Here is a 19,764-nt window from a genome sequence, read left to right as displayed (position 1 = left end):
GTCTCTTCTGCCGGGGCTGGGGATCGTCACTTTGGATCAGACTTTTTATTCTGATTTTTCACCTCCAGTCTTTTCCTGCAAGGCGAGGTTTTTCTGCCGGTGGGTGCAGCTTCTTGGGTTATTTCTACGTCTCTTAGGAAAAGAGACAGTCGCTAGCGAGCTATCGGCTTTGTCTCGGTAAAGATGAGCCTGGCATCTGTCTCGCACTTGCTTGTTGTTTTGACAGCACATCCCCTCCTTTTGCACTGTTTGGACCACGCACTCCCCCAGAGCTGGCTCCGAGCATGGGGCCAAAACAGTGGAAAATGGGCAATTTGCAGAAAGAAAGGGGTCCGTTGCTCTCAGGTGGGTATTTTGCCACCTTGCATCAAGAAGGGCAAAAAACTCACACCAAGGATACAGTTCAGTTTTGCCCACAGTGCTGGGCAGCCCTGGACATCCTTCTCGCCCTGATTCGCCCGTGCTGTTGCAGCGTGGAGAAAACAAGTCCTGACCATGGTGTAGACGCATCAAAACATTCATCCTTTCCCCAAACTGCTACAACTCGAGGACCCCGTGCCAGGATGCCCATAGCGTGTAGATCAGGTCCAGGGGACCCCGTCCATGGTGCACTTACACGCTTGGGAGATCAGGATCTAACGTAAGACCAAGTGCAGGTGATGAAAGTGGATGGAAAAATGAATGATGGGTGGGTTGGAACGGGCGCATTTACAGGAGGAGGAGAAATCAGGAGGCTGCAAAGCCCAAACCTGTGCCTGACCCTTTTCATCCTCCTCCATCCACCCAGGTGGGAACACCCCGCTGCGCAAAACATCCCTCCTAGCAGGCTTTGAGACATGATTGCCTTCAATGTAAATACCCGAGAAATAGAAATACGAATGAGGTATTTTCCCTCGTGACCGCTCCGCTCCCTGCTGCAAACGGGGATTTACTGGTGCCCAGTTAACAGCAGCCCGGGGCGTATGGGGCCATATATTTGCTCTAACTTGCGGAGGTTTTCCGGGTTAGCTTTTTATTTTGGCTACACCCCGTGTGTGTGTGCGTGCGTATGTACGTGTTGCTCCCCGGGGTGGACGATTTCCAGACATCCCGGTTCAGAGGAGGAAGACGGAGGTGATGTGTGATGAAGATGTGTGATGAAGATGTGTGACGAAGCCGGGCGTTCGCTGCCCTTTTGGGGCGCAGCATTTCCAAACCCCATGGCATAGCGCCAAGGACCCCACGGCTTTCACAGCCCCTCGGGACTCCCGGGGTCGAGGTTTGGGGCAGCACCATGGGGTGGGCAAGGCTTTTCCCTTGGCAGGGGTGCCCCCAACCTTTCCCTCGGCAGGGGGGGAACCCATGGGGCACCCCGCCGCGGAGGGGTTTGCTCGCAGCCGGGCGCATCCCCGCGGGGACACCTCAAAAAAGAGGGGCTGCAAGCCTTTGGCTGCAGCTTGCCTCCTCCTCCTCCTCTTCTTCTTCCTCCTCCTGCCGTTGCTGCTGCTGTCCGGGGCGGAGCCGCCCGCCCCAGCCCCCGCCCCGCTCCCGGGAGCGGGCGGCGGAGCCGAGCCGAGCCGCGCCGGGCTGCGGGGACGGGGACGCGGTGGTGCCACCTCCCTCCCTCCCTCCCTCCCTCTCTCCCTCCTTCCTTCCCTCTCTCCCGGCCCTTCGCTGCCCTCATCCCACCCTCTGCCCGGGGGACGTCTCCCCCCGCCGGCCTCGCTGCCGGGGGGGAGCATCGCTCGGCGGGGCAGGGGTCCCCCTCCCTCGGGGCTTGGCGAGCTGGAGGATCTCCCAGCGGCGGCAGGTAAAGGGTTGGACTGGTTGGACTGGGAGGAAGGGGGTGGCCTTTTGCATCCCCCCCGCCTGCCCGGCGAGGGGGGTGCAGGGTTCCCCCCGGGGGGGGGGGGGGAGGATGCTGAGCCGGGGCGGGAGGGTATATTGGGTGTGTGACAGATACGCCGGGTTTGACCCCCAAAAGGTGCTCTGTCATCCAGAAAGGTGTTTCTTTCCCCAAAAGGTGTTTCCTTACCCCAAAAGGTGTTTCTTTGCCCCCCGTGCCCCCCAAAACAGTGTATGCCCCCCCCCCCCCCGGTGGCTTGCCTGGCCGGGAGCATCCCATGCAAAGTTGGGAGGTGAGGGGGTGCTACCATGTGGTGGGGGTCATGCATGGGCACCCACCTGGGGAGAGGTCCCGGGGTATCCCCTCGGGTCTCCAGGACCTCCCCCCCCCCAGCCCCCCCAGCCCCCAGTTGCCAGGGCGTGGATCTGGCCACCCCCTTTTCTCCTTTAGGCCATACTTGTTTTACAGGTAACGCTTCATTTTTATACACCGCTCTCAAAATAATGGCATCTGCAGTGTCCCGCGGCCCCAGGGCTTTACACTGGGGTTGTCCGGTGCCGTAAAATCCTGAGGCAGCAAAATCCCAAGAGGGATTTATTGCTGCTTGCCCGGCTGGAGGAGCACCCAAGCTCTCCTGCCACCCTCTGAGGATGCGATAGGGATGTCCTGGACGGCTCTTGGGGACGTCCCCCCGGAGCAAAGCCCCGTGTTAAGGACCCCAAATGTCTTGCCAGCACTGAGCAGAGAGAGTGAAAAAGGGTGAACATAGAGGGTATTATTTTGTCTTGATGCTTGGCTCGGCAAAAGGAGTAATTCAGGAAAAAGAGGGAAAAAATAATCTCATTGGTGTTTTATTGAAGCTCTCTCCCAAGTCCTGTATATTCACCGCCTAGAAAACTGGGCGTTGAGGAGTTGCAGTCGAAATGTGAGCTTTCCTCTGGAAAAGGTCTGTTGTAGCAATTCCTGATGTTGAAGCTGTGAAATTTCACCCCTGGCGAGATGGAAATGGGGATTCTTCAGCCAGAAAAAAAAAAATGGCTTTGTCAAACTCGCCATGCTTTGGGTTTTTAGGGGTGGGTCAGTACAACCACTATTATTACTTGTAATTGTGTTGGCTTAAGGGTTATTTTGGGGCTGGAAAGGGATTACAGATAGATGATCGGAATAGTCATGACCATGCTGCATGTGAAATTAAAAAATAAATTATGGTTCTCTTTGCTGGCTCTTTGTCCCTGTATGAAGGAAAACGAGTGCTCGCTCAGTAAGCCCGTACAGGTTTTTCTCCGTTAGAAACTTACGCCGTGCACGGAGAACGTTAAACCCGACTATGCCGTTCGGATGCTGTATTCTCCTCGGGGTGCTCCCAGCTGCCAGGAAATTTAGACTGTTGCTTATTAGCGAGCAAAAGTTAGGCCGGTGCTTATTCTTAAAGAGCTTTTTTGGGTTTGGCTCACGCAGCGATGCAGGATAAATGCCTTCTACCTTCCTTCCTTCTTATAAATTCCTAGCTTGCACTTGGCAGGTGTGGCTGGGGAAAAGCTGAAGTAAATGGATTTCCTGCCTTGCATTTTGTCCGGCACGTCTGTGTTCACTAGTCATCAGATTGCCATGGAAAGTGGTCCATTAATACATTATACAGCCTTTATCCACCTGAGCAGTGAGGCATTCTGAATCCTTAAAGCCTGCTATTTTAGCATATTTTCCTCCGTCAAGACTTGAAGCATCTTCACGCCGATATCCCAGCAATATTTAGCTGCAGAATATTTCTCTGTGATTTAGAAGGTGCTTCTTCAGTGGCAAACACAAGCTCCGCTTTGAGGCAGAGTTAATTTTAGAGTGGGTGTCTCTGTCAAGCTGTACTTTTTCTGTTAAATAAGCATGTTCTGCGCGTTACGCTCTTCCCTGCGATGAATTCTGTACTTGAAGGCGAAGCATGACTGATGTGTGTCTTGCGCGTCGACAACGAGCAGCGCAAAGAAGATGAGTTCTGGTTCGATCAATTTATTTGGTGTCGGGTTGTAGATTCAGAAACTGCTGGCTTGGAATTAACGATAAAGGGTTTAGTTTTTGCAAGGCACCAAATTGCTTTTATGAACCAGGAAGATTATAATGAGATACTAAACCAGCTGCGAGGGCCAGGGGCTATTTGTTGCGCTTTTATCCATAAACTGCCATGCGTATTTGATCTCAAGTAACTGCATTAAAATTGCCGTAGTGTTTCACACTGCTCAATGCCAAAATCAGTATATTTAGGGTTTTGTTGTTGTTTTTTTTTTTTAACTTGTGGGTTACAGTAACTCACGGTTGGAAACGGTCTCGTAGGTTGAAGTCAAGATGCCGGTAGCAGATGGCTCATTCACCCTGTTGTTTGCTTAGAGGCACTTTGATGCTCACAGGTGGTGGAAGGTAAATCTGGGTCCCCTTTTAACAGACACACCTGCGGGGAATATTGTCCTTTAACTTGCTTTGTAAGTCTTCCCGAGGGTGAAGATAAAAGGGTATGGTTGCACCTTTGAAATACTCATGGCATCGCTGCCGTATAGCTCCGGGCTTGTGCGTGAAGGTGTGGTTATCGCTAACATTAAGAGCGTTGGGGTTGGACATGGATGGGCACTTAGGGCTCCTCCTGAGAGCAGCTTTCCTACAAATGTGAGGTGTAGGAACATGCTTTCCCCGGAGGCTGCGGTGCTGGTTTGAAACTCCTTTTTCTTGAGAAGATGCATCCGGAGAGGCTGTGCTCCTGTCCAAAAGCCCTTTAATGAGATGCTTTGCACCTTCTTGCCGATACTGAGATGAAGTGATGGGATCCACCTGGCAGCCACTTGGCTGTGGCCATAAAGAGGCTTCGTTAGGCTGCAGCAGCTGATAATTACGCTTCAAGGAGACCAAATGGTGGTAGTTCACCCTCGTGCAGAAAAACAGCAAGTGCTGTTGGCGTGAGGAGGCTGTAGCTGCTTTGGGCTTTGCTGGCGCCAGCTGTTGCGGGGTGAGTGGTGTCTCGGCTTCTCCCCTCGTAGCGGGGTGCTTGCTCAGGGCTCTTGCTCCCCAAGATCATTGTACTGAGCTGGGCGTGAAGCTGAGCAGTTCCTTCTGCTCAGGAGAGGGCAGTGTCACACCAACGAGCCGTTTCCTTAACCGTGCTAAAATACGCATGGAGATGACAGCCTTTGCCCGCGCAGGGGTCCGGGAGGGTCTTGCAGGGGTGCAATATCCAGTGTGTGGATGGGACCCAGGTACCTCATTTCCCCCTCCCTTCTTCCCCAAGCGAAATATTCCCCTTCCAGCTCGGCTCCCTGCTGGCTTTCCCTGACGCTGAGTACGCTGCCGGCGTTTAACAGACCTTTGTAGGAATATTCTAAGCGTGATGCTGGGAAAAGGGATTTAAAAGACTGTATATAGCAGTTGCTTTTGCCTGCCAGCCCCTCTGTAAACAGCGATTAGATACAGCTAGTTTAACGCATGTCTTGACTTTCAAAAAACAACAAAAAAATCTGCACGCTGGTGTTCGGCTTTGCTGCTTTTTCCTCTTTAGCGAACCACTGTGTTCTCCCCACTTCCTCCAAAAATACCCGCAGATACTGGCAGGACAACTGCCTGAATATTTGGTTAAATAGCCTGTCATTGCTCAATAACCTGAAAAAAAAAAAAAAAAAAGCCTTATTTTTATATGTAATTAAATATTTGTATAAGACTTCTGCCAAGGAGCGGTTTCAAGGTACAGAGTGTTCCCCTGAAGGGTATTCAAACAAGGACCTTCTTGGGTGGCAACTGGAAATTTTTCCGTGCTCATGCCTATCTCGATGCATCGCGTGTTTTCACATACTGAATCCATTACACGTTGTGATTAAGCTCTGTCTTTTGCCCGCCCGGTCTATGGGCAGGATCGGCTTGAGGAAAAATGTTTCTTTTGTGAATACTTTTTTGCACTGGTATTTTTTTTGCAACAGGTATTGCTGAAGTGGGCTGGCATTTTTTTTTTTTTTCCCCCCTGCTGGATGAAGGGTGGGATGGTGATAGGAGGGAGGCAAACAGCACCTCGCCTGGGGTGATGCACAAATCTGGGCACCAGCTCCATCACTGGGCTCCCACATCTGTGCCGAGTCCCGCTGGCGACTAATTTCTTCCTTGGAAATAGCTCGTACTGGTTTTAATGTAATTCCTTAGTCATGACAAAATAGAATCCCCCTGCTCTCTAACCACCGCGTCCTCCGCTCGGGCTGCTCGGGAGCTGGGCTTTCTGCGAGGCTTCGCCTGGTGCTTGGGGTCCGGGTTGCTGGATCCCGGAGGACTCGGAGGTGATGGACTGTAAGTTTATGTTCTTCTTGTCTGGGAATGCTCAAAAGGCTCTGTTTCACTTTCTGATTCACCATGTGGCACTGTGCTAAAGCAGCTTTTATCTTGCATTTTTCCCCTTAAAGCAAGCTTGCCTTTAATTTTTAAATTTTTTTTTTTTTTTAAATCCTGCCATTTCTCTTAAAACTCTCTTTGAACTCTGCTGTAACTTGTACAGTCTCTGTATAAATGTCTGGTCCCTGCATTTTCCTTCCCTTCCCGCCTTGGTGAGCTGAAACGAAACTTCTCCCTCCCCCAGCCTGAGGTTGGATGCACAGTACAGAAATACTCTGGTCATCCGCTGTTTTTGGCTGCGCCGAGTTTCAGGCTCACATTTGCACAGGTTGCTCAGGGAAAGCATCTTGCATCTGACTTAAATAGCACGAGGTGAAGACCAGAGTTTCCTTTAATAGGTATTTTGGGTGTAGCATTAAAAAAGATGTAATGGACTGGCTGTACCCTTCAATGGCCAAGTGTTCTTCTTAGCCACTCTAATAAATTATATGTTGGGTCACTTATCTCGTATTGATGAATCTCTTGAGTTGACAGTCACCTAATCATAAATCAAATTGCCTGAGTCTAAAATCAAGTGAACGGTCCGGTTGCCTGCTGCAGAATTGCAGCAAAACAAATCAAATGTATTAAACCTTCAGACTTGGAGATGGCTACAGCCCCCTGGCTAGCGGTTGGGACTTGGTACCCGAAGGTCGTGGGGTGGGGAGGGTGACGCACCGAGTGCTCCACGAGGTTGTCGGGAAGTAGGTCTAATCCTGGAGCAGGTCGCTTAAGAGCTTGGAGAGGATTTGAGGCGGGTGTCTAGGCTTGCTGTCCTGCTGAATTTCCTAGGACCTTGCCACGAGGGCAGAAACCTGGTGTTAAGGGGCAGGCTTGGCCCTCCCAAGGTGTCCCTTGTGTGTGACCCCGCCTGAAACCCGTGTGCTGACTGCAGAGCTCTCTTCTGAGCAAAACCTTGGAGGGTGGTGGTAAAGTTGGGATATATTCAGGGCCGCGCCTCCGGTCCCCTTGCTGTGCCCAGCGCTTTTCCATCATGCTGCCAAGGGGCAAGGTGGGGCTGGGGGCTTCCCAGGTCATGCTAACTGGAGGTGCTGCTGGTGCCCAAACCCTGTCTCTGAGATGGGGGGGAGAGAGAGAGAGAGGGCTTAGGCTTGTTTACAGGGATTTACCATGGTGGTGAAGTCACTCGGTGATATTTGGGTGGATTTTGGGGGATGTGTGTGTGTTTTTTGGGTTTGTGGTGTTTTGCTTGTTTGGGTTTTTTTTTTTTTTTGCCAAGAGGCAATTAATGCTTTCCTTGGGATTAAAATATTTCCTGCATGTCTCAGCTGTTGATGTAGGAAGGAGCCATCCGATCCTCTGACCCTTCTTGGAGACAAAAAAGGCTGTTTTGGAGAAAGTAAGAAGTGTATGTTCAAAACTAGCGTGCCTTTTCCTTACCCAAGTACTTTCTTGTATGAAGAAGCCCCATAAAGAAGGTTCTTGAGGCTGTCAGGTCGGTGATGTTTTGTAGGCAGTCGCCTGATACAGCAGTGATTATGTTTGCAGGTATTGTGGGAATTTTGGTGTCAATCTACCTGCTAATTATTCGTGCATCTTGTCGACGAGACTTTAAACCGTCAGTCAAACCTACTGCAGTTTGAAATCCAGCAAACAGGCAGCGCTTGTGTCCTGGTCTGGGTGTCCAGGCAGAACTCCAGCTGCGTGATGTGCTCCATTTCTCTCAAGCTTTTCAGGCTGTGATTTTTCAGGTTGTGATTTCTCCATCCGTGGCCGTGAGCTGGCTGTTTGCGCTTCGAGATCTGCATGGTAATAATGGCTGAACAGTCCTTGTAATCTGTGGATGATTTTGGGCTTGTTAGGAGCCCTGGAATTCGTCAAGCCAAGAGGTAAGGCGAGACCTATGGCTTCTCAAAACATCTATTTTTAGATGCGTTCCTGTTCACATGCAAATTGTGTTTATCATAAAGGATTGCTCTGCACTTAGTACGCGGAACTTGTAAGCCCTGTTTTCCAGCTTTTACACAAATATCAAAATGCCTGCCAAAAATATATATATTACTGTCTTGTTTTTCCCTGTGCTCATGAGCTGGGTCCTATGAGCTCCTGAACCACTTCCTACGTTGCATTTGACGCTCTGTAAATATATAGTGGCGGGTGGCTCTTATTTTAGGGGTGGGTTACCCCCCTGCTTGGGCTTTGGCCTTAGCTTCAAAAGTTGCTGGTGTCTGACAGCTTGCAAGCTTCTCGCGGTTGTGCTTGTCTTCTCCTCCTTGTTTCTGCTCCTGCCTGAAACCTGGAGGCAGAATCTGTGTTAAAACCGAGCAGCTAAACTCCTATTTAGCTCTGAGTTAATCACTGAAATGCAGAGTGCTTGCAGTCCTCATTAAAAGCCTAATTTAAAGTGCAAGGTTGACAGCCCGCCTGGAGATACTTTCCCTTATCACAAGTGTTTCCTAATCTGTCTCCTTTGCGTAAAGATGTTTTTGTGTTTGGATCTCCAGGCTCTTGCTCTTGGAGAGCTGTACATTAAAGGAATGCAGTGTACTTGTGGGTAAGACAGCTGTATATGTTAAAATATTAATGCGATGGGAGTAAGTGTGCTCTGGTGTCTCTTACGCTGTCAGGCAAGTCTTTGTGCCTCGCAAGGTCACGCCACTGCGTAAGACGCGTGTTCCTGAAACACAAACTGTGCGGGTTCTCCTTATACAGTTTTGCTTTGCCAAGAAAAATAAAGCCGCTTGTGGGATTACAGCGGTAGAACCGCTGTCCCTGAAAACACGGGCAGGAGCGGTGCGGCTGAAGGCCAGCGCCCGAGGAAGCGTCCATCCTTGCATTTGTACCCGGGCGAGTATCAGCCCTGCAGCGTGCTGTGGTTTTGGCTCCGGTCCTGAGCTTGGGGTACGAGGAGTAACATGGATAACGAGGAGCTCAGAACTTGCTCCGCGGTTTGCTAGACCTCTGGAGCTGGAAAGGAGTCTCTGGATGCAAGAGGGTCTTTGTGCCTTTGGTGCAAACCATTCCCGACAAACCCCTCTGAGGAGGGCGGGCACCTCCCCTGCTGTCGCAGGGGCCGTGGTGGAGGCAGGAACCTGTTCAGCTTCCTAGATGCTGTCAACAGGGCCAACACATACAACTTGGGAGCCTTTTAAAAAAAAAAAAAAAAAAAATGAATAGTCCACCCAGAGCACCTTGCATTCGGTGACTAGGATTTAGCATCTACCAACCTTTTTCTTCTGCTTCATTTAAGGCAAAAGTCTTTAACTGAAGCAAGCTGGAGGCTGTAAGCGTTGTCTGAAGCGAGGTGGACGTATCTGGTAACGCAGCTCCATTAACTCGATGTAGCCTGGAAAACTGTTCTCCCTGTTGAAGACTGAGGGTGGTGGGGAGAAGGTGGGCAGTGCCACCAGGGTGGAGGTAACCAGCGTGGGGAACCTGGGTGCAGTGCTGTCCTTGCCGTACCCCAGAGTCCTGCGAAGCCATCATGCTTGCTGGCACCTGTGGCACTTGGGGACATGCTTGGCGCTTGCTTGGGGGGTGGCACTGGCTGATATCTTTCCCTGGGCGGTGAAGGAGATCACAAAGAAGCTGTTAAATAGTCTATTTTTAAGGCGTGAAAAACATGGCAGGCGTTCACACGACCACCTGCCACGGCTCAATGGGTACCGGTGACTGACCCCACACGGACTAACGAAGTGGATCCCAACAAAAGACAGAGCACCCTGCCAGCAGCTGGGGGAAGTGGGAGCCTTTTATTGTGCTTTTTGTCTCTCCAGGGGAGATTAAAATACATGGCCTTTAGCTAGGAGCTGTCAGAGCTCTTGGGACAATATGCCTACCTAGATCAAATCTGAACATACCTATCTGTCTCCCCCGAAAGAAAGACATGGGGTGCAAGCTGTTGATCTTGAATGCAAGGTTGATTCATTCAGTTTTGGGTTTCCAGCCTTCAAAGCCTTCTCTGTTGTGCTGCTTCTGCACTGGGTCTGTAATGCAACTCTAGCTCCGCCAACAGTTGCTGCAGATTGGAAATGCTGTTTGTTGGGGGTCACCTCCGTGGAGGTGATGCAAGCAGCTTGCCTGCTGCAGTCCATCTGCCAGGCTGGGAAAGCTTTGGTGCACGCTGATCACAAACCATGCTTGGCTGAATACTGACATACTGGGAAGCCTTAATGATGCTGGTGACCTGCCCCAGTGTCGCCTGGAGAGGGGTGATAAATGCCTTGGCTGGTGGATGGGCCCTTCTAGTAGGGGGTGAGAGGTGTGGGGAGAGAGGTCGGCTGGTTAATAGCAAGGCTGGATTTGAGCCCCTGACCTGAAGGCAAAGGTTCCTGCTGGGCTGAAAATCCCTCGTGGTTTTTGTCGTCTTGATGTGCTAAACGCCGCTGTTTACAGTGGGAATGTGATTAGTTAGCAGGAACGAAGCCGGTGAGTTTATTGTGAAGCTGTAACCTGATGTCCAGACTTTCTTAGAGGTGTCCTGTAGTGAACAGTTACAGATCCACTTCTAAGAGCAGAATAAGCTTAAGCTGGCGGGGGGTCCTCTGTATTTCTAAAAGTGTCAGCTTATAATGATAAAACCCTTCTATTGTGAGAGTCCTTAAATCCCAAGTTTTTGGGGTAATAGTCTGGTTGTAGAGTGCTGTATTGGACCCATGAGACCATCACTTACGCTCTCTTGGCTTCTTCCCCCTCCCCTCAGCTCAGGGAAAATACTGGCTTTTTCCCTATTTTCCTGAACTTTTAAGCTCAGCTGCATGTTCCCTGGGGGGACATATCTGGACCGCTGGCTTAAGGTCTGGACTCTGCTCCGCTCGTCTCCTTGAGCAATTTGTGGGCTGGATGTAGGGCTGTCCTGGCTGGGGGCCGTGGAGCTTTTGAGTGTACGTGGGGTGAGGAGCAGGGAGCCCCTGAGGTCACGAGCTTGGGCAGACGGAGTCAAAAGACGACATGTCCACTCGTATTTCTGCACCTTCCCTTCCCAGGCATTACGTGCTTCTCCCTCTCTGCTGATATTTGCAATAGTGATAAGAGAGGCTCTGTGGCAGATAAAACTTACTGTGCACAAGAGCTGTTCCAGCTGAGAGCTTATCAGCACTATTAAAACTTTAACAATCAGCAAGACTTGAGAGATGTGGGTGTTTTGGGTCCTTTAGCAGTATGGAAACGTTCAGCGAGGAATCGTGCTAGAAGTACCGCTACTCTGTAAGTCCGTCTTGAATGTCCTTTTTTTTTTTTTAATAAAAAGTGGACAATTTGGGGAACGAGGCTTGTAAACTGGTCGAGCGTGCATCTTCAATGCAGCCGGTTGATTACTGTGCTGTATGTTTGTGCATTGTAATGAGCTGGCTGATGCTTAATGAAGGTGGTAGCTGGTCTTAATGTGGACTGAATTAAACTGAGGGATCCACCTTCTTGCATCTAGCCAGGCTGCTCTTTGCTTGGAGAAAGAGGTCCTGGTGCTTTTGTGCAACTATCGAACACTAGTGCAGGGAGGACAGTTCTCCCAACTTGTCAGTGCCCTGAAAGAGCATCAAGGCCTCTGCAAAGATGGCAAAAACATGGGTTGAAGCTGGTAGAGGGTACTGTGATGTAGACCTGGGCCAGGAATCACTTTCTCCCACCTTGATTTGGAAGTGCGTAATTCCAAGGAGCTCCCATGTGTTGCCTGAATGCACTGAGATGAGCGGAGAGGCTGCTGCAGTCTGAGCACGGGCATGTCTTGTTCTTCTCAGACTTGGGCAGCTGACTCCATGTTTATGCAGATATCTCCATCCTCTTGGGATCTGCAACCCAGAGCCTCCTCCAGTGGGTAGGTGCCCACAGCTTCTCTCTAAAAACAAGAATAGGGTTTATTCTCTTATGCTAAACTCTCCAGGAGGGAGACGTGGTGATACCTGCTTTATCAGAGAGTGACGTGATCAGAACGACTGCTTAGAAATTTCCTTTTCCGTTTTGGGATGAGGAAATGAAAAAGTTCATTTCCAGCCTCTGCAAAAGCTCGTTCCCCAGGAGGGATGGAGCCTGGAGGTTGAAACTGGGCAGCCAAGAACAAGTCAAGGACCTGGAAAGGGAACCTGTTTCTTTGGCTGCTCCTACTAGGAAGTGGAGCCGTGGTGGGAAGGTACTTTCCTTGTTTGCTTCCCTGTTGTTTTTCATGACTCCTGCCAGCAATGCCGCCAATGTACAGAAACTCATGGGAAAGGAGAGTCAAACCTGAGGTTCACCTGCTGTTGGCCCTTCTCGGTTGGTGTCCTCTTGCGTGCAGTGTCCCCTCTGTTGTGGACACAGGACAAATCAGTCCTGTTTGTTGCTGTGTGTGGCTTGTCCCTTTTTGAAGGCTTCATTTTTATCCCAGTTTTAGAATTACTTTATTTCCTTTTCTGTTGTACTGACGTGCTGGAAAGGGTTCTCCGGAAGGGCAGCATAGATGGTGCATGAAGAAGGCTGGTTCGAACCAACTGGTGGCATGGCAGGAGATGGAGGAGGGAGGGAGCTGGGACTTGGCAAGAGTGATGCTTGCTACAGTATGGTGGCAGAAATACGCCTGCCTTCTGCAAATCCACGCTCCAGGGTTCAGCTGGCCGAGCCAGGGTTGGTCCAAGGACCATCAGCCCTGGCTGTGCTGCAGATAGTCTGAGCTGTTGAAAGAGATGGCTTTCGACAAAAGTGGGAGCAAACGCTCGTTGCTGTTACATGCTGCTGCGCGCAAGGTCAGCGTGACCGTCTGGTTCCCAAATTGGGCAGTCGGGTTCACTTTTTCAGTAAATACTTGCCGCTGCTCAGCCATGTGATCAGCTAATGGGATTTAACACAGCATCCAATGTTTCTAACTTGGCTTTGTGATAGTAACTTAATCCAAAAAAGCCAGAATTTAAAGTAAGTGGAAAAGTGAGTTCCTGGGGCTATCCAATTCCGGTACCTCACGTAGCAAAGCCACCTGATTTCTACTAGAATTGGTACACTAATCATTATATCTGAATTGACTCAAAATGTTGTAAAGTGGGAAAAAGAGCATCTATTGGTACTTATTATACCTCAAACACCTTATGCTTATGGCAGTGTCTCCTCTGAAATTTCTCTTGTCTAAATACCGCAGTCAGAAAATGCAAACCAGCCTTTTGCATCAAGGGAATGTGGCTGCAGTGATTTCAAATCCTCTTTTTACCTTGAGAGCTGCTAACTGGATCCCTGACCCATTTCATACTTTAGAAGAAGTTTTCTGCTTCAAGTTGGAAGTGAAATACAACCGTGGTGGAGCCTGGGGTTACATCTAAGAGGAAGAGAAAATGAGCGCGTGGTGGTAGGAGGAGGCAGCAAGCACAGCTTAAATCATGTTACATATGTGCCATCTCACCTCTAACCTTTTGGGATCTGGAATCAAATCTGGACCTCAGCCCAATTGATTTGCTCATGTGGCTTCTTTTTCCAACCCTTTATTAGACTCCATAATTATTTACAAAGGCTTCTGGAGTCCCAGGAGGAGCATCTGGTGGAGAGGAAAGCTCTTGTCTGAGTGTTGTCGTTTCGTGGGAGTGCCCCGGTGCTTGGTCGAGAAGCTGGGACTTCACATTCCCCCTTGTACATGTCTCAGCTCAGCCACTGTTGTCTTCCGCTGGCTGCTTTTTGCCTGGCTGCCCTAAAACTTGTTGCTGTGTTTCAGCATTGCCTGAAGCTGATGAGATGTTCTACTCCCAAACTGGCCATTTTTGATGATGGATCCCATATGTTTCATTCCAAAAGGCTGGCTTTTTTTGGAAGGAGAGGTATGAGATAATTATTGCCTAAAACACTTGTGGCTGTCAGCTCTACTGAGCCAGCTCTTGGACAGGGGTGCGAGTAAAACCCTGTTATGTCTCATGCACCATCAGGTTTAATGCGTGCTAAATGGCAGAGCTGTCAGAAAAAGCATTGGGCTGAGGCAACGTAGCTGGTATTAAAAAAATAAATATAGCTGCAAGTGGCTGAGCTTTGAAATAAATTGTGCTGTGGCTGTTTGGTGAGTGGATATATAGGGAATGCTGAGGTGTCTGGATTCCCTCCAGGGCTCGTTGCCAGGTGAGAGATTTGGGAACTTGGGAAGGCAGCAGCTACCTGCCTGTGGGGGAAGTCTTGTGTCCCAGTAGTAATAAATCCTCTCCTTGCCATGAAACGCGAGGGCTGTATTTAAATAATTTTCTTGTTCTAGAGTTGAAACCAGCTACAGAGTTTGATCTTCTAACTTTTTTTTCATGTTGTAAATGACGGACAAAGTAGGATTTGCCACTTCTCTTGCTGTCGTAGAAGAACTATAAAATGCTGAAAGATCTTGGTGTCATGGTGGCATAGGCTTAGTGAAGACCTGTATGCTGTGGCCATCCTGGAGCGCTTGGGTGCTTGAGGTCTGCTCAAGCTGATGTGTTTTGCTCCCGGAGTGCTTCAGTTGTGTCCTGTCACACTTCAGCTCAGGCAGAAAGTGCCTATGTTTAAGAAACTCTGTTGTTGTTGTTTGGGGTTTTTTTTGGTTTGGTTTTTGTTTGTTTTCTTTTTTCTCTTCTCTTCCTGGAAGTTACTTTGCAGAGCACGCAAGTTTGGCTAGAAGGATGAGCAGGGCTTGCCTGAATGCACCACCCCACAAAAATGGCTTGGCCTTGATTTCCCTGATTTCCCTCCGGAAAGCTAGACCTTTCTCCTGTGCAGCTCGAGTCATGCTGGGGTTTAGGGCAAGCGTTTGCTTTGAGCCTCACGGGATCATAGGAAGCAGAACTTCACCCCTTGTGTGCAGGTGGCTGGTGTCCCATGTCAGCCTGTGTCCCTGTTAGATGCTCTCCGACTGTGATGCGGTCACCTCTGCTTGCATGGGCCCCCCAGAGTAAATGGCAGCAGGGAGTGACTGGTTGTCCCTGGGCTCTTGGGGGCTGGTGGGCCTCTTCCATGCCTAACCAGGAGAGCTTGAGTGGATGCACGGTGCATCATCAGTGAGCAGTGAAGGAGAAAGCAGAAACGTTGGTTGGTCGGTCCACAGCTGGGTGCATCTGCTACAGCTTCAGGGATACTGTCTGGTGGGTCTGAGGTCTCGCTTCTACCTGGGAGCCTGTCCCACAGTGGTTCACCTCAGCGATGCTGTGGGCAGCCTGAAGTCCCAAGTGGAAATCTTTCTCCTCCCTTGGCCATGCAACAGATGTTTGCTTGCAGGAACTGGTGAACTCTGGGTCCTTCCTCTCCATCAAGATGAAGACATCTGAAAATTATCATCTTGAGAGAAGGGGGCTTAGTTCTTGCTTGTGCCGTCTACCTCCTGTTTCACCCTGGGAACACTGAAGGACAGAGCTTTTTACCCTGTCTTTTAATTTAAGAAACGCTTGAGCTGTTGGTTATTGGTCCTCAGATACTGCAAGGTAGCCATGAAGTCTTGGGTTGATGCTCTGATGATGACTCTGAAGGAAGGGTGTCTGGGGTGTTGGGTGATGATTGGGGGGCTCATCCGTCTGCTTTATGCAGGCAGCCTCAGTGGTTTTGGTCAAGGAGATAAGTGTCTTTCCTAGTCCTGTGACCACAAAATAAAGGACGTGGCACTGCCTCAGTGGGGCGGGATGTGGATGTGAAGACTTGGATGCTGTAGAAAGGCAGGCAGATATGTAGATTTTTCCTTCCTTGAGGTATATTCCCATGAATCCGACTTCCTTGGGTGCTGGTCTTTGGCTAACTGTGCTTCTGACACACCTGCTCTGCAGACATGTCTGATGGTGTCAGAAATGAATGGTTTAATGTGAGGAGTCAGGTGTCTGCTTTCCAGTACACTCGCAACCAAGCCTGGACATACCTTGGGATGGGAGAGGCACCAAGAGGACCTGGTGTGAACCACCTCTTTCTCTGAGGTTTGCCTTTTGGGAAGTCAAGACATATGTCCTCAGTTGAAGATTGGTGTTAGTAGCCTGTATAAACCATCTGCAGGATCGGTGTTATCACAGGAGTATTTGTGCACCGCTCTCCTACATCCATCCAGTGAAGTCGTGCAAGCTGTCGAGCAGTTGTATGTCAAGGAAGGAGGCTTGTTCCTGGAAAGCACCTCTCCTCAGGTGGGCTCCTCAGCCTTTTCCCACTGTGGCACTGTTAGTTTGAGCTAGTAAACTCAACTTTTCAGGTGCCTGCTCTAACAAGTGGGAATACAACTCCAGTGACATGTTCAGAGTATTTTTAGCAGTTGACTGGAAGGAGGGTAACAGCCCCTCGAGCAGAGCTGCAGCTCACTGTTGACAGCGCTTCAGAAGCACCATGGGTGCCTTTTTGGGTGTAGACAGATGCCACCCACAACCACGCAGCAACCCACTTTTCTCTCTGTCAGGGGGTGAGATGCTTAAACCAAATCTACCTGAGTGTCTGTACCACTGAGCTTGTGATAAAGCTGGGATTGAAAGCGTCGTCCTGCAATCCCTGTCCCCAAATGCTTTGTGTGTGCACTGCAGGTATGCTTTCCTCTTCCAGTGGGCAAAAATATTCTCCGAGAGCTGCCATGGAGAAGTTGAAGGTGGTGGTTGAGCAACCCTGCAGAAGGAGCTGGGTGGCCTCTGCGGGGAGGGAGGTGACTTGATGGAGTCACTTGACTTGATGGAGTCTTTGATGGGCTGGAACGGGTAGGGTGTGCAACACCTGCATGAAGGTGGTGAGACATGCTTGAGGGCTGGGGTTTTTCGTGGGTGGCGCAGGCTGAGATGTGAGAGAGGGTCTGGAAAATGCTGGCTCCGATGCTTTAGTACATAGTTTTTGCTCCGTTACAATAATAACCTCAGTGTAATGTCGCTGTTTCACATGAGCAGCGATACAGGTCCACTGAAGGACCATGGCCACTAGAAATGGAGTGTGTGGGATGGGATAAGAAAAGGGAATCTGCAATAGTTTTCCTCCTCCTCCTCCTTTCCTTTTTAACAGTTTGTCTCCAGTGCAATAGCCAAATGATAAACACTTAATTTGTGATTATTTTTTTTTTATTTTATTTTTCTCCAGTGGTGGATGGTAACTAGATACATAAATACTTTCAGCTTTGGACGCAACCCGCCAAAAATAGCTGGGAGCTCTGTGGGGGCTGGTACTTGGCGAAGGGCTCTGCTCACTTTATCCCAAGCATGCCGACGGGCTGAGTTCACAGAGCATCTTTGGAGCCAGCGGGGGGTGAAGGTGGCAATGGGAAAACCTCCCCCCTGCTGCGGCAGGAGCACAGGGACCGTTTCATCACCTTGCGGGATGCTCACCGTGGTGTGTTTTGCAGCTAGAAACCACTACCCGAGCATTGCTGCTTTTCATCCCGATGGCTGACTACTTTTTGGTACCCTGGGGTTGGACTGGGAACATAACGGAGGTCTTCAAACCCAGGCAGCTCCCTGCAAAAGCAGCTTGTAATGATTTAGATGCGTAGAGGAGGCGTCTGTCCCAGTAACCGTGGATCAGCTGGGGTGGGACTAAAATCCCAGTCTTATGGGTCTGATTACAGGGCTGTGAGCTATCTTTAGCCGCTTTTCCCCGAGAAGCGTTCGCACATGGTGCAGAAGTGTCTGACAGCTGAACCTGTCTCTGCTGCACCCCCACCAGCCTGGTTTAAAGAGACTCTGTGGGTTGCTCTGTGAATAATTTGGGAGGGGGGCAGTAGGGAATGTGTTGGCTCCTTGCGTTCAATATGGAAATGGCACTTTCCCATGTGGGGGTGGTAATAAATGGGGGATGTCGCTGGAACTGATGAGCATGGGAGGTCTGCTTAGCCCTGGAGGCTCAGCTTTCCACTGGTGTTCTCAGGCTGATCTTAAGGTTGATGTTAAACTGTAAAGCATCGTTTTCATGGTGCTTATTCACATGAAATAACCTCTCCACTGGAGGTGGGAACAGCATGGGGGGTTGCTTTGAACGGCATGACTTAGTTTCTCCAAATATTGTTGGCCAAAGGGTGGTTTTCAGACTAAACATGAGTCTTTTTTAGGACAGCTCATGAGTTGTTACTGGGTAAAACATGGAATAAAGTGAAAACTGCTTTAATCAGGAGAGAGTTTGAGGCTGCTCTGTACCCTCATCCTGACCAACACTGGCAAGTCCAATTTTTGCTGAGCAGGGGCTGCTGACCCGGTGAGTCTCTCCACAGCTTAGCAGAAGCAGCACGATACACTTTGTTGTGAAATACAATGTGAAGCTAATGGGTGCGGTGAGATGGAGGTGGGGGGCTGCTGAGGGAATATTCCTAGAGTCCCTAAAGTATTCAGTCCATCCGCAGCAAAAAGTGAGAAGAAACTAAATCTGCTCCAAGGCATTGTCTTCCAAAGGGCTTCCTTGTGACATGAGTTCACTTGCTGGCAAGTTGGACAGGAGCGGGATTTGTGTGCTATGAGATGTGGGCGGCTTTGTATGTTACTCAAACTTGTGGTTTTCTGGCAATATAGGAACTTGCATTGCCGATACATCAAGATCCTGACCTGAATTGAGATTCATCGTCCCTTGCAGCGTAAGGCAGGATGCTTCGATGCCTCTCGTAGCCCCTGCTGAACAAGTGGTTTTGGTACCTGTATTTAGGTATATGTTCCTATGACTACTTGATGTTGATGAGTAACTGAAAAGTAACTTCCAGTCTGCTTTGAAATACGCCTGTGAAGCTCAGTGACCTTTACATGTGGAGAGGAGAGCAAGGCAAGCTGCTCTCTGGAAAGATTTGTTGCTAGATCCAAGGGTGGTGCCTCCGGCCATCAACAGGGAGTTCTGGGTCAAATTGGGACTAGCCTGGAGGCTGCGATCGGGTTGGTACGTGGCGTGGCTCAGGTGTGTGGGCTGTGGGTCTGAAATCATTTCTGACGTGGCATGGGTTTTGTTCAGACCTTGTTCCTTCTCATTTCTGCCCCAATCCTGCAGCCCTTGGAGAAGGGAATCAGTGCTTTGCTGGAGGGAGGACTCTGACCTGTGAAGACTTTTGGCTTCTCTCAGAAAACGCTCATGCTTTTCGAAGCACAAGCCCGGTGGTGGTTTTGCTGTCGGCAGACTCGCGCCCTTGATTTCTCCGTGGATGCTGAGAAAGGGCTGGATTCCTCATAAAACCCTTTTCCGTGCAAGCCACTGGCTGCATGGGTGGAGATGCACAGCTGTTATTTCCCTCATCTTTTTACATGATGCTGCTTTATGCCGTATTTTACCCACCAAGGGGCAGACCTCCTGTCCACATTGTCCCTCTGGCGAATACACAGTTTGCCCATCATGCATGCGCTGCACCGGGGAAGGAATATCTTGCTATATAAGAGGGAACCAAACCTTGCAGAGACACTTATCCATGCAGGACTGTACCTTGGGTATGATGGGTCTGGAGAACAAGTCTGATGAGGAGCGGCTGAGGGAACTGGGGTTGTTTAGCCTGGAGAAGAGGAGGCTGAGGGGAGACCTCATCGCTCTCTACAACTCCCTGAAAGGAGGTTGTAGCGAGGTGGGGTCGGTCTCTTCTCCCAAGTAACAAGCGATAGGACGAGAGGAAAGGGCCTCAAGTTGTGCCAGGGGAGGTTTAGATTGGACGTGAGGAAAAATTTCTGTACTGAAAGAGTGGTTAAACATTGGAACAGGCTGCCCAGGGAAGTGGTGGAGTCCCCATCCCT

The 19,764-nt window shown here is 50.0% G+C and overlaps 1 protein-coding gene across 3 annotated transcripts in view; it reads left to right on the top strand.

Annotated features, from left to right (window-relative positions):
- Nucleotides 1–1,609: 1,609 nt before the first annotated feature.
- Nucleotides 1,610–19,764, top strand: part of GDPD5 (glycerophosphodiester phosphodiesterase domain containing 5) — a 188,674-nt gene continuing 170,519 nt past the window's right edge. For all 3 annotated transcript variants that reach the window (XM_076328500.1, XM_076328501.1, XM_076328496.1), the window contains exon 1: nucleotides 1,610–1,789. The gene's annotated coding sequence lies outside the window, so the exon portion shown is untranslated. The remainder of the gene's footprint in view (nucleotides 1,790–19,764) is intronic.

The sequence above is a fragment of the Aptenodytes patagonicus genome, chromosome 1 (assembly GCF_965638725.1).
Source record: "Aptenodytes patagonicus chromosome 1, bAptPat1.pri.cur, whole genome shotgun sequence".
Classification (NCBI taxonomy): Eukaryota; Metazoa; Chordata; class Aves; order Sphenisciformes; family Spheniscidae; genus Aptenodytes; species Aptenodytes patagonicus.
The sequence above is the reverse complement of the archived record's forward strand: the minus strand, read 5'-3'. Positions and strand labels throughout refer to the sequence as shown.